Raw genomic sequence first — 13,513 nt, forward strand, 5'->3', positions numbered from 1 at the left:
AACGATTATTTTCCGTCGTAAAGCCTCATCGCAAGGGGGGGGGGGTCCCCTTCCGAAGGTCACCTTTGCAACGATATAATAATTCATCACATAGTCATACCAGCCAGCCGATCAGCGTCGCCCTGCGGCACATTACCACGTTCTGGAATACGACGATGCGAAGCTTCGTCGCTTTCGCAAAGTCAACCTCCTGTCGTTTGATTCTTGAATACGAGCCCTAAATCTCATCAGTAACCAATAATGATACAGTTCGGGTCTTCTTTAAACATGCAATTAGAAAATATTGATGGTTATATATTTCGCAACGCTCACGTATTTGGCTCCTAGTCATGCAAAATATCAGACGCAGTATGGCTGGTCACATATGTATATCAGACGCAGTATGGCTGGTCATGTATATCAGACGCAGTATGGCTGGTCATGTATTTCGCTGGTCACTTATTTTGCTTGACGTAATGAGCGTATTCATGGGGTGGGGGGCATCACCCCTCCTCCACTCAGGCCTTGTAATGACAATAATAATGATTTTAAGATACTCTTCAAATTATTTTAGTCCCTCGAATAAAGAACAATTTAAATGATTATAACGCGAGTGATAAATGAAATAGCTTCAACCGATAACTCGTGTTTATTAAGACTGTTGTCTTTGCAAAATCTGTCGGCTGTACCATGTTATATAGAATTATATTAATCTAAAACCGGTCGCTGGTCTGATAATAAGTTTACTTCTGTACAGTAGCTGTTTTCACTTTCAAGAATTTGATCATGGATAGAAATTATCATCCGAATGATTTAAAAGCCGCTAACTTCTCTTGAGATAGTGTGTACTTACATAGCACTTTCATAATTGTCTTTGCGAATTCATAACCCCACTGAAAGTTCATAATTCCTTCCCCCCCCCCTTCCCACACACACACACACACACACACACACACACACACACACACACACACACACACTTAAGCAGATTCTAGTACCCGCTACTTGACACTAGAACAGTTAGCGAGAAGCAAATCTAGTTGTTCGAGACTACATTATGCGCGGCGTCATCTGCACAGATATGTCCATCCTCACGGCATCAGCTGGTGGGGGAATGTCAGCGGTGTAAGTTATGAATAGTGCTGGTGATAAGACGCTGCCCTGGGGTACCCTTCGTAGTAGAGGGAATTTTGAGTGACGTCGAAAAGCTGAGTTGTTGATGATTTCTTCGGTGCGACGGCATAGAAATGACATAGAAAGTTACACAGAGGACCTGTGATGCTTGATATTCCTTCTTGTTGTACTACTTTGTATCGTAGGCCGGTAGTCCACACTTTGTCAAAGGTTTTCCTTATATCTCTTTTTATGATTGTGCAGTTTATTCCTTGTCTGCACGGAAAGTTGTATAATTTTTTTTTCCCTATAAAACTTATCGTACAAGATTGCATGCTTATATTTATTATAGATCTACCACGTCAGAGATAGGTGAAAGTATTTATGTTTTACTGCTAGGCTTGGTTTTAACACAGACACGTTTTATAACAAAAATGACAGTTTATAACCATTTACCTATTGTTAATCATGCAATTATTCCTGCATGTGTGTATGCCGTAAGTGTACTAATGCATTTTCACTGGTTATCCCTATAAACTGAACAAATTAAACCCAGTACGTTTTCTTACATTTGTGGAGGGTATGCTTGTGCAAATGAGGCTAAATAACTGGACACGTTAAAATAAGTTCTCAAGCCTACTTTGACTGTATGATTAGTGACCTGGACAAATCATGGGCGCCACATTCTATCTTTAAATCACCATGATATAGTGAGAGATCCTACAAACCATCTTGATCATTGTTATTTTTCCATGACAGTTGGGTCAGGATACAAGATAAAGACTTTTTGCCTGTCTTGCACCCTATGCTGCATTCTGGCCAAATTCCTGTATCACAGCCACCTTTTGATATTGGGGAATCTAATTCAGATGCATGCCGTTTCAGTGACAGTAGTCTACTTTAAATTCAGATTTGGGATACTTTTTATATGAAAATCGTTTATTCTGGTAGCAAATCAAGCTAATCAAAGTTATTCAGGGAGAGATTAAGCTGTACCGAAGGAATTACCTGACCTTATTGGAACTAGGCTTAAAGAATGGAACCTACTCGTTCGTGAGGCATTCTACTGGTGTAGACATACTGGATGTCATTTTGTTTTCTATCTCAAAATGTTGATCACTTTATACGGCAGTAATATGTCAGGTCTCGCGAAGACGTTAAGTAAAGACTTCCAGTCTTGTTACTGGCGCCTGTATATCGATTCTCCCAAGCAAAGTGTAAAAGCTATAATACTACAATGGTGGACACAAAAACATATTCAGGACATTCAGTTCTGTAATAGATTTATGAAAATTCTGAATTCCCATTGAACACAGGTCCGTACCTGTTTTTATTTTAGGCTTAGAAAAGTGACCCGACTGACTCGGGTATTTCATCTCACTCAACCACTTCGTTCGGCTCTCGGGACGTCCTCAAGCACCACAGGTCCGTACCTGTGTCGATTTTTGGCTCAGAACTGCGCCCCGACTGACTTGCGTATTTCATTTCAACAGCTTCGTTCAGCTCTCTGGATGCCGTCAAGCACCATAGGTCCATCCGTACCTGTGTCGATTTTAGGCTCAGAAACGCGCCTCGATTGACTCGGGTATTTGATCTCAACGACTTCGTTAGCATCGCCATCCCCTGCATCAGTGAGGTAACGTCAGGAAACAAAGAAAGTTTACATCCACTCACACCCATACACAAGATCTCATGTGTAATACACCGAAACCACAGATCTTTTCATGGTTTACCCCGGAAATTTCATGTACCCTGGTTCAGTCCATTAACGGCACGTTGACCCCAATGTACCACATCGTTCCAATTCACTCTATTCCGCGCACGCCTTTCACCCTCCTGCATGTTCAGGCCCCGATCGTTCAATATCTTTTTCACTCCATCCTTCCATCTCCAATTTGGTCTGCCAATTCTCATTGTTCCCTACACTTCTGACACTTATATTTTCTTTGTAAACCTTTCCTCACTCTTTCTCTTTATATATCCAAACCATTTCAAAACACCCTAACCTGCACTTTCAACCATACTCTTTATTACCACACATCTCTCTGACCCTTTCATTACTTACTCGATCAAACCACCTCACACCCTTATATTTTCCTCAAACATTTCATTTCCAACACATTCACCCTTCCCCGTACAACCCTATCTATAGCCCACGCCTCGCAACCATATAACATTGCTGTAACTACTGTTCCTTCAGACATACCCATCTTTGCTCGACGAGATAACGTTCTCTACTTCCACACATTCTTCATCGCTCCCGGAACATTTGCCCCCTCCCTCACCCTTTCTCCATTCAAATTTACATACCAACTAACTTGTCCTTCAACAATGCTGAACCTGATAATCTTGCTTTTATTGACAGTTACTCTCAACTTTCTCCTTTCACAGACTCTTCCAAACCCAGTCACCAATTTCTGCATTTTCTCATTTGAATCAGCCATCAGTGCTGTATCACTGGCAAACAACAAGTGTCTCACTTCCCAGGCCCTCTCATCCCCAACAGACTGGCATGCTCATCCCTCTCTCCAATTACGCCTTAATTATTTCTGTAACAGCTCTGTTTAACCCCTTGAGTACGACGATGCGACAGATTGACCTTATACCTGAGGATTAGGTCAAAGATCTGGACATTCACAGTAACTTACTTTGTAATCAAGAACTTAAGCTGTTAAAAGTATTGGCTGAGCCATAGTTCTTTGTCTCATTAACACATTCCTGCACATTACTGGATTGTTACTTTCATTTCTTCACAATAACGTCAGGTAAACAAGATGAAATAATGTTTCTGGTGATCCTACTCTAGTCTCACCAGGACAAAATAAAGGTTCAGGAAAACAATAATTTTCACAATAATTTTATTCATCATCAAGTGACTTGAGACAAAGCTTCAAGCTGATCAAGCGCCTCATAAAAAAAAAGTTCTTGTGTCTTCCTCATGATTAGTGTGGAAAGGGACCATCGCCAAAAACTGGCCTGAGACAGAAATATTTCCCTGTAACTATAGTGTCTGCACAGCACAGGAAGCCTGGTCTGCATCTGGGTTGGTACGGGGTGCATTCATCCGGAGCTTCTCCCACGGGAAAGAAGGCAGTTGCTATGGAAAAATTCCTGGGACAGCGACCTCTACCGCCACCTGTCGAAAGCCATATCTTAGTATAGGTTTTCTGGGACATGTGAGAAGTAAGCAGCAAGTCTTATAGCATGAATAATGTAGCCATTCATTTATATTCACTTACCTGGCCCGTAGTACTGTCCTTGTACAGCTACTGACTCCATCAACACCACCGCCGCCACCAGGACTGCCAGCGTTCCTCTCATCTTTCAACAAAATTCTGACCTATGTGGAAGGGAACCACTCAGTGACTGACCCAAACCGTCAAGCAAGTCAGCCTGTTCTTTGGCTTAATTTCATTACTTAATTTCAGCAATACTTAAGACATTTACTCATGTAACATTTAAGATATCAATTTTCTAAATATTAGATCTAATCTGCACATTAATGTGTTATCACCGTCAATGGCAGGGAGCTAACATTCATGAAAACATTTCCAGAAATTCTCTATCTAAACATCTGTGTTTATTGCCGAGCTGCTCATGTTGTATGGTGGGGCCCAGGTTGTCTGCCAACCTCAGAACCACAGTCTAGGCAGCTCTATATGTCATGTCTGCACAAACCTGACGTCAGTGTCACCAAGAGAGGCATATCCAAGATCGTATTTTCATGTAAATGGCTCCAGTCATGGACAATGGCTCCTCAATGAGAACACAAGAATATATATTTCCAGAGAAAGAGAGAAAAGCTTCAAAGAAAGTAGGTATGTGGTGTACGTCAGGGAAATATGTTAAGTCTTGTGAGGGAACTTAAGTATAGTGAGACAAAGCAAGATAAGATATCCTGACACGTAGAGTGTACGATGATTCTGGTCGTTAATTTAACACATGTCAGTCAGGACGGTTAGTTACTTATGGCTATCAAGTATAACGTGATGTAGGAAGGTCCTGTGTCAACTTCCTATGTTAATCTCTGAGGCTCCAACACCATCACAACAGTGAGAGGAATCTTGTTAAGGTTCGGTTCCTGGAGCACCCTCACTCCTCCCAACACTCCACCAATGCCACATGATCAACATAATAAAGAAACACAGTTGTCACCTGTCCATAAGGATCAATACCTGTAACATAAGCACACAACTTCACACATCACTACAATATGATACTGCTGGAAAATGATGCCGGTCCCACCCTCCTACAACACCTGCTATGGAAAGGGTCTCAGGCTACTTGCAAACTTGGAGAGACAATACTTCAAAGGAGGAAAGTATTCTTCCCCTCAGAGCCACGTCGGCGTTACCTGAGTTAGTCTTGCCTCCGACTGACGATGACAACATCCTGGTCAGCTGCTTTATATACCAGCCGCCATCCCTTGTGGTGGCCACTCCTCCCCAGGCCAGCCGGAACAGGTGACCATCTTACAGCCAACATATAAACAAGAACAGGTACAGGACATGTGACCAAGTATGATACATGACGTGACTGATCATGGTACATGACGTGACTGATCATGGTACATGACGTGACCAACCATGGTACATGACGTGACTGATCATGGTACATGACGTGACTAACCATGATTGAAGGGAACATGTGAACCAATCATGGTACAGGGCAACGTGTGATCAGCCGTGGTGCAGGGTAACATGTGACCAATCATGGCCCAGGACACCGTATGGCCAACCATAGGGACATGGACACTCCTGTGTGAAGATGGTAGCTCCAGTCACTGAATACATCACTACCCATACAATAGTGTACCACGCCTCTGTCAAAGGCCTTGAGTAACATAGACTAAAGAGAATAAATCTGGTGATGGAAAATGTAGAATAAATCTTTGAAGCAATAAGGAGCTAACCTTCCTGTAACGTACATCTGGGCAAAGGGAATCAAGTTAAAACTGGAGGATGACCTTGGGCGACCCGGATATATGAAAATAACGTTTGCCTCAGAGATCAACGTTTGTACATGAGAAAAAGGTGCAAATGATATATATATATATATATATATATATATATATATATATATATATATATATATATATATATATATGAGTCTTTCTGGGTTTTACCTTAAGGTTTCTGCCACATTTCCTCAACACAAGCAACGTCATCAAGACCCGGTATAATTATCGCTTAAAAGATTTCTTTGATTTACTTCACCTTTTCCTTTTTTTTTCGTCTTTTGTTCGTCTTTTTTCCTTTTCTTTTTTCTTTTTTTTTTTTTTTTAGACCAGTCTTACTCTAGACCTTTGACAGAAGTGTGTGACGCTTTTCCCAAGATTATATCTTGGTATTGGTATCTTCATTCGCTGCATATTATCACTTTCTTAATCCTGGATTCCTCATTGTTTCAGTCACCGAACGAGCTTTTCACCATCTTAATCAGTGCACCCCTCACTATCTTAATCATGGAGACCATCATTATCTTAGTTGATGGATCCCTCACTATCTTAATCATGGAGACCATCATTATCTTAGTTGATGGATCCCTCACTATCTTAATCATGGAGACCATCATTATCTTAGTTGATGGATCCCTCACTATCTTAATCATGGAGACCATCATTATCTTAGTTGCTGGATCCCTCACTATCTTAATCATGGAGACCATCATTATCTTAGTTGCTGGATCCCTCACTATCTTAATCATGGAGACCATCATTATCTTAGTTGATGGATCCCTCACTATCTTAATCATGGAGACCATCATTATCTTAGTTGATGGATCCCTCACTATCTTAATCATGGAGACCATCATTATCTTAGTTGCTGGATCCCTCACTATCTTAATCATGGAGACCATCATTATCTTAGTTGCTGGATCCCTCACTATCTTAATCATGGAGACCATCATTATCTTAGTTGCTGGATCCCTCACTATCTTAATCATGGAGACCATCATTATCTTAGTTGATGGATCCCTCACTATCTTAATCATGGAGACCATCATTATCTTAGTTGATGGATCCCTCACTATCTTAATCATGGAGACCATCATTATCTTAGTTGATGGATCCCTCACTATCTTAATCATGGAGACCATCATTATCTTAGTTGATGGATCCCTCACTATCTTAATCATGGAGACCATCATTATCTTAGTTGCTGGATCCCTCACTATCTTAATCATGGAGACCATCATTATCTTGATTGGTGCACCCCTCACTATCTTAATCATGGGCCCCTTCAGTATCTTTGATTGCTGGAAGAAGGAAAAAGAAAGCCAAAGGAATGAACTTTGGAGAGCAAAGACTTGTGGCTCACCCTGTTAAATTGGTCGTCGGCGATGTCGAGTCGGGTCCACAAGAACAGATACACTAAAATCCCCGAGAGGAGAGCAGAGATGGAACGCGGGAGGAAGATCGTATGTAGATCTTGCACTACCAGAGCCATATGGGTGAATAAAAAGGAATAGGATTCTAAAAGCTCGAGAAACTCAGTTGAGGAGAGTTTCAAAGACGATGGAGAAGAGCGGAGGTAAGAACAGTGGGACGATACTTGAAAGGGTTCGAATCGTTGTCTTTCTTAGGGGATGGAGTGCACCAAGAGGATGGAAGTCTGAGTTTGTGGACAAGAGACGGAATAATCGAAGGAGGATCGGAGTTAACTCAGAGGCACACCACTCAGGACTCAGGTGGTGTGCCATGTATACTATAGACCGTGCCCACTTGAAGTTGGGAAAACTGCTTGGTAGACCTTGAGCAAAAACAAAACAGTATATTCAAATTACACAGGTATAAGATTGTTGAGTATTCCTGGGAAAGTATATGGGAGGGTATTGATCGAGAGGGTGAAGGCATGTACGGAGCATCAGATTGGGGAAGAGCAGTGTGGTTTCAGAAGTGGTAGAGGATGTGTGGATCAGGTGTTTGCTTTGAAGAATGTATGTGAGAAATACTTAGAAAAGCAAATGGATTTGTATGTAGCATTTATGGATCTGGAGAAGGCATATGGTAGAGTTGATAGAGATGGTCTGTGGAAGATATTAAGAATATATGGTGTGGGAGGCAAGTTGCTAGAAGCAGTGAAAAGTTTTTATCGAGAATGTAAGGCATGTGTACGAGTAGGAAGAGAGAAAAGTGATTGATTCCCAGTGAATGTCGGTTTGCGGCAAGGGTGCGTGATGTCTCCATGGTTGTTTTATTTTTTTATGGATGGGGTTGTTAGGGAGGTGAATGCAAGAGTTTTGGAGAGAGGGGCAAGTATGCGGTCTGTTGTGGATGAGAGGGTTTGGGAAGTGAGTCACTTGTTCGCTGCTGTTGATGATAAAGATCCACCTTTGGCTGTATCAGTGGAAGTGCAGTCTCGTCAAAGAACCTCTCTCTCAAAGGAGTTCACATTTCCCTGCTGCTGGAAATGGAGCAGCCTTGGGCTGCAGGAACCTTCAGAAAGGTGCTGGATAACCCCAGGACTCTTGTAGAAACTGGTCCTCGGGTAATTAAGAATAGAATAAAGAGTTGGGCCTTGGGGGAGGAGGGGGAATTTGAAATACAAATGAAAGTTATTGTATAGAGAGATCTTGAGTCTGATGGCGAGCAGTAGATGTTCCTGTGCTGCAGCAAGCACAAACGTGGCCCTTGAGAGTGAACGCGATCTTAAGGATTATAACGAGATGTGAAGTGAAGAGGGAATCCCTGGAGATTGTGACTCACACTTCTGGTAACAAACTCTCTCCACATTCAGGTCACATAAATGTGTTTTGATCCTAAAGATGTTTAAGAAGGGCCACTGATTTCACAGTAATTTGTTGCTATTACGTAAAACTATGAAGCCGTTTAAGAGCAAGTATTTAGGTGTTGACCATTTCTTCTGTAGATATGTAGGTGATGGTATTATTATGAAGGGTGTTGTTGAATTACATTGTACATACACAACAAATTAGTTAATAATAACCATGAAAAAAAAAGATCATTGTGTTATTTTGATCGATCCAGCTAGTCATGACATGTCTCACTTTCTCCAAAACTGGGTCATAAGCTTTGGATATTAGAACGCAGAACACTGAGATTGATTCTCGTTAAGGACAGTGAGACAATGAGAGCTAGATGAACTAGATCAGGTCAGTCTCATTAAAAACAGTGACACCGTTACCTGGACGGCTCAACCTGAGCAGTCATCATCTTACCCACAGATTTGCCACACAGTCTACCTTTGTTCTGATTTTATGAAGAACTCAACTTGTGTACCTTTGTTACAGAGATCTGAAATGATGAAGGTGTTAGTGGCAGAAATGGAGTCGTAGTGATGTGTTACTATTAGGTAAACGATGTCTATTGTTATATCTAATTAGAACTAGAGGTACTCCAGTGGGAATATACTGTACACAGGGGGACTCCAGTGGGAATATACTGTGCACAGAGGGACTCCAGTGGGAATATACTGTTCACAGAGGGACTCCAGTGAGAATATACTATGCACAGAGGGACTCCAGTGGAAATACACTGTACACAGAGGGACTCCAGTGGGAATATACTGTTCACAGAGGGACTCTAGTGGGAATATACTGTGCACAGAGGGACTCCAGTGGGAATATACTGTACACAGGGGGACTCCAGTGGGAATATACTATGCACAGAGGGACTCCAGTGGAAATACACTGTACACAGAGGGACTCCAGTGGGAATATACTGTTCACAGAGGGACTCCAGTGGGAATATACTGTGCACAGAGGGACTCCAGTGGGAATACACTGTGCACAGAGGGACTCCAGTGGGAATATACTGTACACAGAGGGACTCCAGTGGGAATATACTGTTCACAGAGGGACTCCAGTGGGAATATACTGTGCACAGAGGGACTCCAGTGGGAATATACTATGCACAGAGGGACTCCAGTGGAAATACACTGTACACAGAGGGACTCCAGTGGGAATATACTGTACACAGAGGGACTCCAGTGGGAATATACTGTTCACAGAGGGACTTTCATGGAAATATACTACACAACAAAGCTGACTGGAATGATTTACGAAAATTCTTTTTCTGACTTTCGTTGGGTAAATTATGGTCTCTTATGTGGTGATGCTTCTGTCTCCGCCTTACTTATAGCAGATGTTATTGTTGCGGGAATGAAAGCATTTATCCCCTCGTCCTCCAAGACGACGTCTTCATCCAATCCATGTTCAACCGTTCCTGTTCTGAGGGGATTCAGGCAAGGGATCAGACATATAGGGCTTGGAAGAACTTCCTTTCCTCCCACTCCCATTTGATATTTCCCATTGCCCGTAGTCATTGCAACTACGTTATCCTCGAGGCAAAGCGTTCCTTCATTCAAATGAATGGTAATAACTTGTCGTCCACTGTCGTCCACTGATAGATCTTTCTGGTCTTTAGCCAAGGGTATCACTAACAACTTCTGTCGCGCTACCTTTCCTTCAGTTTTCTGTTCTGACGGTACTGTAGCTGTCTCTCCTGTAGACAAAGCAACTCTCTTTGGTTAATGTTTTTCCTCTTACTCTACCTTGGATTCATCCCAGGTGCTCCTCATACTAACCCTATGCCTCTTCTCGTAATCTCTTTCGGACTGTCCGAAAAGCGCTTCTTTCTCTGGACACGAACAACGCTTATGGTTATGATGGCCCCCAATCCCCGTGTATTGAAAGAGTGTGCCTCTGAGCTTGCTCTTATGCTTGTTCATCTATTGAGTTTGTTTATAAACCATAACTTTTCCTTCTTGAAATCATACGTTGGTACATCCCATCCCTAAGGAGGGTGACCGTTCTAACCCCTCCAACTATCGTTCCATTGCTTTGAAATGTACTATTTCTATAGTCTTTGAATCTCTTCAAAACTCCCATATCCTCAGACATCTCGAATCTCACGTTCTTACCTCCGACCACATAATGGCTTCCGTAACTTAGGTAAATTCCACTGGTCATATTCTTTCATATCTTACTCATGTTTGGGCATCATCCCCGAGAGATTTTAGGTAGTCATGTGTAGTTTTTGACAGGGTATGGCATCGGGGTCTAATCTCTAACCTCCCCTCATTTGGCTTCCCTCCCTTAATTTGTTCCTTAATATTTCGTCTCCTCCTTGGCTGATTTGTCTTCGTGGATGTAAGTGGATCATCCTCTTACCCTTTCACCTTCAACAGCGGTGTCCCTCAAGGTTCTGTCCTGTCCCCCGCACTATTTATCCTTTTTTTCAACAGCGATTTCCTTTCCTCAACAAATAATGATCAGATGTTTTCATTCCCTGACACTCAACACTGCATTCCTCCACAGTCTGCTCCGTCTCTCACTCGATCCGCAGCTCGTCTCGACACAACCTCCTCAGTAAACTCCAAACTTGGACAGGATACCTCGGTAGGGTAGACGAAATCAAGTCAAGTTTGGTTCTTCCATGACCCAAGTTTCTGGCCATCTCTCAAATCGGAAATTACTCGCAACTTTCTTCTCTCCTTCGACGGTTTTATAATTTCACGTCGTCAACTCAAGTAAACATACTTGATGTTATTGTGACATCCACACTGTCTTGGAAACCCCACATTGCGGCAATAGGTAAAAGTCTGCCTGTAAGAAACTGAGGGTCCTGTTTACATGTCGAATTTTTCGTTGTTGTTGTTCTTTGGACATTTGCTCCGTTTTATGTAAGGGTTTGATTCGTCCTTATATGGTGTATTGCTCTCATCTGGGGTAGTTCTAGTTCTGTAGCCTTACTGGACAGAGATGAGGAGTCGAAAGCGGTCCGACTTATCAACTCTATCACGCTAACTACAAAACTTGACCCACTGGCCATCCGCCGCAGTGTTGGCTCGTTTTCCCTCTTGTACAGGTATTACTTTGGCTTTCGTTCCCGAGAGCTGGCTGCTTGTGTGCCCGAATGTTAGATGATGTAACCCATGGCGTGGATATAACCCCTTATGTTAGGATGTTAGATAATGTAACCCATGGAGTGGTAATGTTAGATGATATAACCCCTTATGTTAGAATGTTAGATGACGTAACCCATGGCGTGTCAATGTCAGATGATTTAACCCCTTACGTCCGAATGTTAGATGACGTAACTACTCATATCTGCTTCTTAGATGGTGTTACATCTGGAGTGTGAGTGGTGGATGATGTGAGTCCTCCTGTCTGAGTGTTAGATGATGTGACACCCAGAGTCTTATTGTTGAAGAGTGTGACCTTCGCAGTCTGTTTGTTAGATGATTTAACTCCTAAAGTCCGACTATTAGATGATATGACCCCCTGGGTTCCAAGTGTTAGATGATGTGACCCCTGGGTTCCAAGTGTTAGATGATATGACCCCTGGATTCCAAGTGTTAGATGAATTGACCCCCTGGGTTCCAAGTGTTAGATGATATGACCCCCTGGATTCCAAGTGTTAGATGAATTGACCCCCTGGGTTCCAAGTGTTAGATGATATGACCCCCTGGGTTCCAAGTGTTAGATGATATGACCCCCTGGGTTCCAAGTGTTAGGTGATGTGACCCCTGGGATCCAAGTGTTAGATGATGTGACCCTGGAGTCCGAATCTTCAGATGATGTGACCCCAGGAGTGCAGTTGCAAGTTGATGTGACGTGTGGAGTCATAGTGTTGGGTTATGTGACTCCTGGCGTCTGAGTGTTAGATTATGTGACTCCTGGAGCCCATGTTTGATGATATGACCTCTGGGGTCCAAGTGTTAGATGATGTGACCTTGGAGTCCGAATGTTAGATGATGTGACTCCCAGAGCTTAAATGTTAGGCGAAGTGTCTCCTGTAGTTCGAGTGATAGATGATGTGAGCTCTGGAGTGTAAGGGCTAGATGATGTGATCCCTAATTTCCGAGAGTTTCTTGTGAACTCTAGTGTCAGAGTGTTAGATGATGTGACCCCTGGAGTCCTAGTGTTAGATGATGTGACTCCTGGAGTCCTAGTGTTAGATGATGTGACCCCTGGAGTCCTAGTGTTAGATGATGTGACTCCTGGAGTCCTAGTGTTAGATGATGTGACCCCTGGAGTCCTAGTGTTAGATGATGTGACTCCTGGAGTCCTAGCGTTAGATGATGTGACCCCTGGAGTCCTAGTGTTAGATGATGTGACCCCTGGAGTCCTAGTGTTAAATGATGTGACCCCTGGAGTCCTAGTGTTAGATGATGTGACCCCTGGAGTCCTAGTGTTAGATGATGTGACCCCTGGAGTCCTAGTGTTAGATGATGTGACCCCTGGAGTCCTAGTGTTAGATGATGTGATCCCTGGAGTCTTGCTGTCCGATAATGTGACTCCTGGAGTATAGGATACTACACTAGATAGCCAGAGAACCTAAGGTAGGAAGAGGAACCTGTGTTATTCATCCATGAAATGTAAGCTTCTTGGATCACAATATAAATTGGTCAGTTTATACATGAACGCACGTACACTTGCACGCGGGAAAGATGCA

General features: G+C 42.7%; 1 protein-coding gene and 1 long non-coding RNA gene across 5 annotated transcripts in view; one reads left to right on the plus strand and one right to left on the minus strand.

The window, feature by feature from the left end:
* The window catches only part of LOC139761658 (cell adhesion molecule DSCAM-like), a 123,750-nt gene that overhangs the window by 72,758 nt on the left and 37,479 nt on the right, over nucleotides 1-13,513 (plus strand). The gene's annotated exons all lie outside the window — the stretch shown is intronic.
* Nucleotides 3,937-5,500, minus strand: LOC139761679 (uncharacterized). 3 transcript variants are annotated; one of them, XR_011715589.1, is made up of 3 exons: nucleotides 5,447-5,500; nucleotides 4,332-4,432; nucleotides 3,937-4,228 (listed from the first exon to the last, which is right to left on the minus strand). It is a non-coding gene; the product is annotated as an uncharacterized lncRNA (long non-coding RNA). The 3 variants fall into 3 exon arrangements; XR_011715593.1 differs by lacking the exon at nucleotides 5,447-5,500 and adding an exon at nucleotides 5,351-5,375; XR_011715594.1 differs by lacking the exon at nucleotides 5,447-5,500 and adding an exon at nucleotides 5,268-5,292.

This window comes from Panulirus ornatus, chromosome 3 (assembly GCF_036320965.1).
Source record: "Panulirus ornatus isolate Po-2019 chromosome 3, ASM3632096v1, whole genome shotgun sequence".
NCBI classification, from domain to species: Eukaryota; Metazoa; Arthropoda; class Malacostraca; order Decapoda; family Palinuridae; genus Panulirus; species Panulirus ornatus.